The sequence below is a fragment of the Bubalus kerabau genome, chromosome 14 (genome assembly GCF_029407905.1).
Source record: "Bubalus kerabau isolate K-KA32 ecotype Philippines breed swamp buffalo chromosome 14, PCC_UOA_SB_1v2, whole genome shotgun sequence".
Taxonomy (NCBI): Eukaryota; Metazoa; Chordata; class Mammalia; order Artiodactyla; family Bovidae; genus Bubalus; species Bubalus kerabau.
Genome location: NC_073637.1, coordinates 25852087 through 25857625, shown reverse-complemented (window position 1 = coordinate 25857625; position 5539 = coordinate 25852087). Strand labels below are relative to the sequence as shown.

General features: G+C 43.8%; 1 non-coding gene across 1 annotated transcript; it reads right to left on the bottom strand.

Annotated features, from left to right (window-relative positions):
* Window positions 1-1218: 1218 nt before the first annotated feature.
* Window positions 1219-1323, bottom strand: LOC129627475 (U6 spliceosomal RNA). Its single transcript, XR_008702620.1, has one exon. It is a non-coding gene; the product is annotated as a U6 spliceosomal RNA (small nuclear RNA).
* Between the last annotated feature and the right edge of the window lie 4216 nt (window positions 1324-5539).

Genomic DNA, 5539 nt, shown 5'->3' with positions numbered 1-5539 from the left:
TTTCTCTTTTCATCTCAATTCCTTCCTCTATGAAATTGAGTTGACTTATAATTTTCCTGCCAAGGCCTATATCTTTCAACTTCCAATGTCTCGGGCCCATAATTCCATTTGATCAAGTGATTCCCAGCTTCTAAATGTTCCGAATCACCTGTTATAAATTGACAGTTCAGAATTTGAGATGAATTTGCAGAGAGAAATAGTGTAATCAAGTGGTGCTTATTTTTCTCAACATACATCGATGACTCTTAATGTGTGAGAGTGTACAGTACTATTTAAGGTGCCCAAGAAGCTAAGTTGACAGCTGTTCCTGGGGTTTCTCCCGTTCTAGTTGAAGAATGATGCCCTGTCCAGTAGCTTCTGTGACAGCAGAAGCTGGACCCCTGGATCCCTCCACCTGTAGGACATTGATTGTGGCTCTCAAGGAAGAAGTTGGGCTATTTGCCAGGTGCACACAGACCTCCAGGGAATCCCACTGGTGAAGGTGAGCTGGGAGGAGTATCAGGACAGGACTGGGATCCTGGCTAGAGTAACCCAGTTTGCCATCCCCCTTTCCTGCCATCCCAGCTTGCTTTTGTCCTGCAAGAGTCTCTGGAAGGACAGGGTGAGTCCTCTGGCCAGAACAGGTTCTGCTCGTGCCTTCTGACCATGAACCTTCATCAGTAATGGGCTTCTCCAGGGGCTCAGCCAGTAAATAATCTGCTTGCATTGCAGGAGACTAGGGTTTGATCCCTGGGTCAGGAAGATCCCCTGGAGAAGGAAATGGCAACCCACTCCAGTATTCTTGCCTGGGAAATCCCATGGATGGAGGAGCCTGGTGGGTTTTAGTCCACAGGGTCACAAAGAATTGAACATGACTGAGCGACTAACACACACTTTCATGCAGGCAGAAAGCTATTCATAAATAGAATACATTTAAATGCTTTCAAATTAAAAGTGCCATCAGCCTTTTAGGCTTGTCCTCCAGTCTCATGCCTGAGCATATCTTAGCTGCTTGGAAATTATTGACAGCTACCTTTCAGAACAAGCGCTTTGACTTCAAGAGGCATACAAAGAACAAAGAACTTGACATCAAAATGCCACATTGCAAAATGAAGTCAAGTGTGGGGAAGAGGAATCTAATTTTGATTTAGATTATTGAATATACAAAAAAGTACAGCCCTAATTATCTACTCCTCTCCTAAGGAGCAAACTTTTTTTTCTTTTTTGGGGGGATGGTTTAAAAATATGAAACACTTCATGAATTTGGGAGTCATACTGCTGCAAAGGCCATGTTAATCTCTGTATCATTCCAATTTTAGTACGTATGTTGCAATTTTTTTTCATTTCTTTTTTTTGGCAACATCCTGCAGTATACAGGATCTTAGTTCCCTGACCACAGATCAAACCAGCAACCCCTGCACTGGAAATTTGGAGTCTTTCCTTCTCCAAGGAATCTTCTCAACTCAGGGATCGAACCTAAGTCTCCTGCACTGCAAGTGGATTCTTTACTGTTTGATCACCAAATGAGGCAGCTCTTTCCTCTCTCCCATGGATTTGTTTATTTTATCATTTCTCTCTTTTAAAAAAAAATATGTATTTATTTACTGTTTAGCGGTGAGGGGGCTTATTTGCGATTTGAGGGATCTTCATCATGACATGTGGACTCTAAGTTGAGGCATGCATGTAGGATTTAGTTCCCTGACCAGGGATCAAACCCAGGCCCTCTTTAACTGGGAGCATGGAGTCTTACTGACTGAAACACCAGAGAAATCCCTTCAGTTTGGATCATGTATATTTGTTTCAGATGTTGGACCCTATGTGAACTTAGTTTAAGGGGCCTAAGATTCAACCTCAAACTCTGAATGGAGCACAGAGTGCCCTGAAGTGTGTGTGGGAGTCCCAGGGGGCCTGATGATGCATCAGTGGGAGGGGGCTTAGTCACAGCCTCTCTCCAGCCTCGTGCCACCAGCCCACAAAGCCAGTGTGTTTGCTACATGCGGGGCTGCCAGGGCTCTGTGTCTCACGGAATGCTCCCTGCTCTTCTGTTTCCTAAGCACTCCTTTCCTGCCATGTGTCCTAAGTCACTTCTGCTGCTGCTGCTAAGTCGCTTCAGTCGTGTCCGACTCTGTGCAACCCCACAGACGGCAGGCCACCAGGGTCCGCCATCACTGGGATTCTCCAGACAAGAATACTGGAGTGGGTTGCCATGCCCTCCTCCAGAGGATCTTTGCGACCCAGGATCAAACTTGTGTCTTTTATGTCTCCTGCATTGTCAGGCAGGTTCTTTGCCACTGAGCCACCTGGGAAACCTTCCTTTCCTGAACATATACGTAATAAAGCACCAACTCCTTGTTGTCCTTTTTATTGAGAAATAAAGCACTGTATCCTTAGGTTTTATTCCAGACATAACAGGGAATATGACAAACACAGTCCCCCAAGTCCAGAAGTATATTTGTTTAAAAAAAAAAACAAAACACTAGTTTTTCCAAATCATGGCTGATGGGTTCAATTACATATTGGAAAAAGTTCAAATGAGTTTGTTTTTTTTTTTAAATAATTGAAAGGACATAGATTTGTTTGTACTTCAGGGCTTTTGTTTTTTCATCTAAGAGGTTTTCATTTTATAACTTGAACTTTAGAAATGTAGAATGTTGCCACATTCTAGAAGATTATATTTAGTGCTAACAGTAAGAGGCATTCATTAGGCCCTCAAAGCTTGCTCTGTAAATGTCTATTATGTGAGTCAGAACACACTGTTTCATGGGCAGAAAGAGTAAGATTACGCGGGGAATGACTATGTTTAGGAAGTGGAATTAAGCTGAGCAAAAGACCTTTCATTTTCCTATGGAAGTTTCTGCTAAGAATCTCCAAGGGCCTTACACATCTGAGCAGCTGCAATGAAGAAACAGATTAAAGTGCAGGCTCCCCTGTGCCTCCCTCTGCAGGGGAGGGGGGCCCCTTATAGAAACCGGGCTCCCTGTCTTCTTCCTCATCTACTCTTTCATCTCCAAACCCACAACCTCTTGCAGAACTGAGATGAGAGTTAAGACTACCTTGGAGTGGGAGGGCTTTGGTCTGAATTCTACCCACACTGTACGATAGTAGAGCCTGGGAAGACACTTAAACATTCGAAAGCCTCAGTCGCTATCTGTACCAGGGGGATAACAGCACCCCTCTGATAGGAGCTTTGGGCTGTTCCTGGATGTCCATAAAGAAGTATCTTGGAGGAATCCCCTAGCAGTCCAGTGGTGAGGACTCTGCAGTCTCATTGCTGTGGCCAGGGCTCAATCCCTGGTCAGGGAACGAAGATCCTGCATGCCACTCAGAGCAGCCAAAATATAAATAAATAAAATGAAAAGAATATGGTCTCTAGATAAAAAAAGAAGAAAAATATTCTTGGGCATCTGTGTACACTGCAAAGAAAGAACGCTCATAGGGTCAGGTCCGTCAACAAGCTCACTGCTCATTAGCACTGTTTACAGATTCACAGTCTCCACTCAAGAATTTTGTGCATCAAAGGGGAATCTTTTCTGCTATGTGAAAGCTTATTTCCTCTTGTGAAATCTTCCATGTTGATGAAAATGAACTTTACAGAAGAGGACTATAAAACTAAGAGCAGTGGGGCTGTCAGTGGGAATGAACCATACCTGCCAGAGAGCTTGTCACCTCAACTTCTGTGTTAGGTGAATAATTCGAAGTTCTGCAAAGTTATTTCTGGTGATGAGTTAAATTCTGCCTCCCAGAAATCGGTGAAGACCTTCTCAGGAGCAAATCAGAAGAAATCTCCTTGCTCTGTTATGTTGTTGTTTAATCGCTAAGTCACGTCCAACTCTTGTGACCCCCATGGACTGTAGCCTGCTAGGCTCTTCTGCCCATGGGATTCTCCAGGCAAGAATACTGCAGTGGGTTTTCATGTCCTTCTCCAGGGGATCTTTCTGGCTGAGGGATCGAACCTTCATCCCCTACATTGGCTGGTGGATCCTTTAACCACTAAGCCACCAGGAAAGCCCCTGCTCTGTTGTGTAACTGACTTCAAAATATTTACAGGTCACATTCATATATATTATAATAATCTGCCCACTCCCTATGACTTCAGGCCTTCATTTCCTGAAGTCTGCTCCACTTTCCTTTCCACCAACTTTATCTGACATTCTAAGATGCACAGAGAGAAGAAATTTCAGTGGTCCTAGCCCAGGAAACTACCACCTCAGCGTAAGGGTGTAATAAGAGTTCTCAAGGAATCACCAACACAGGCCCTGGGAACACTCGAGACCTTCCAGAAAATGCTCTCAGGTCTGTAACTCCAAGATCTATAAATAAACTTGATCATCAAGGCTCCTTTTGTATAATTATATCGATCTGTATTATGTCTATGGCCATCTACCTTCACTGTTGCCAGGAAAAGCCAATTCTGACTTCATGTTGGAACTGTTTCTTTGACTTGCTTTCCATTGCTTTTGTTATTATAATCATACAGAATGGCCTGCCTCAGAGAATCCTGCCCCTCTGACAGATTGTTGAACTAAGTTAGTGCCTTCATTCTGAACTCTGTCCGCCTGTGGAAACAGGAAAGAGGAAATTGATACATCCCCTTCCTGATGTGTCTGCAAATATTGGAGGTATTTGGAAGATTAATGGCCTTTTTACTTTGTTTCTTAGGTCTTCCCTGGTGGTTCAGACGGTAAAGAATTCACCGCAATGCAGAGAACCCAGGGTCGGTCTGAGTCAGGAAGATCCCCTGGAGAAGAGGATGGCTACCTATTCTGATATTCTCGACTGGAGAATTCCATGGACAGAGGAACTTGGCGGGCTACAGTGCATAGGGTCTCAAAGAATTGGGCATGACTTAGCGACTAAGCACAAGCACATAAAATCTAGTGTACATCTCACTCTACCTTTTACTTTGTTTCCTCACCTTCTGCATCTCTGATCTATGAAAGAACTTGGTATCCAGACTCCAGAAGATGGTTATTCTGAGACACTAGTATGCTATCTCCTTGGTCAGCCTGCTCTCCAAATACAGTCGTATTCCTTGCCTTATCACCATTTTAACAGCATTTAACAATCCCTGGAAAATGTCATAAATGAAAAGCTCACTAGCAGTATCACTATTTCTCTACATTCACTACTTCTCACATGATATGCAAGGATTTTTCACACCCATCAATCCTCTAATTCTCTATGAACACTAACTGGATGACCTATAGTTTGATTATGATCCCTCTGGCTACCCTATGCCACAGGGTAAGGGCTCAGTCCTGTTAGGTAGTTAGAACAGGAAAAAGGAGTCCAGAATGGCAGTGGCTAAAAGACAAGGAAGGGAAAACCCCTCGAAAATAGAACAAAGGAAAGTCCGAGGACTGGAGTGAGGACCTCAGGTAGAACAAACAGCACTCCTGGCTAGCCCAATTTACATAAGACAGGCCTGGCGGGGAGGAGAAAAAACAGGTAAAAAGAGGAGCCAAAGGGCCAGGGGTCTCTCTCGCTCTCTTCTCTTCGTGTCTTTTGTGTCGCATGCCCTCATGCCTTGAGGATGTATTTTCCTTTATTTTCTAAATAA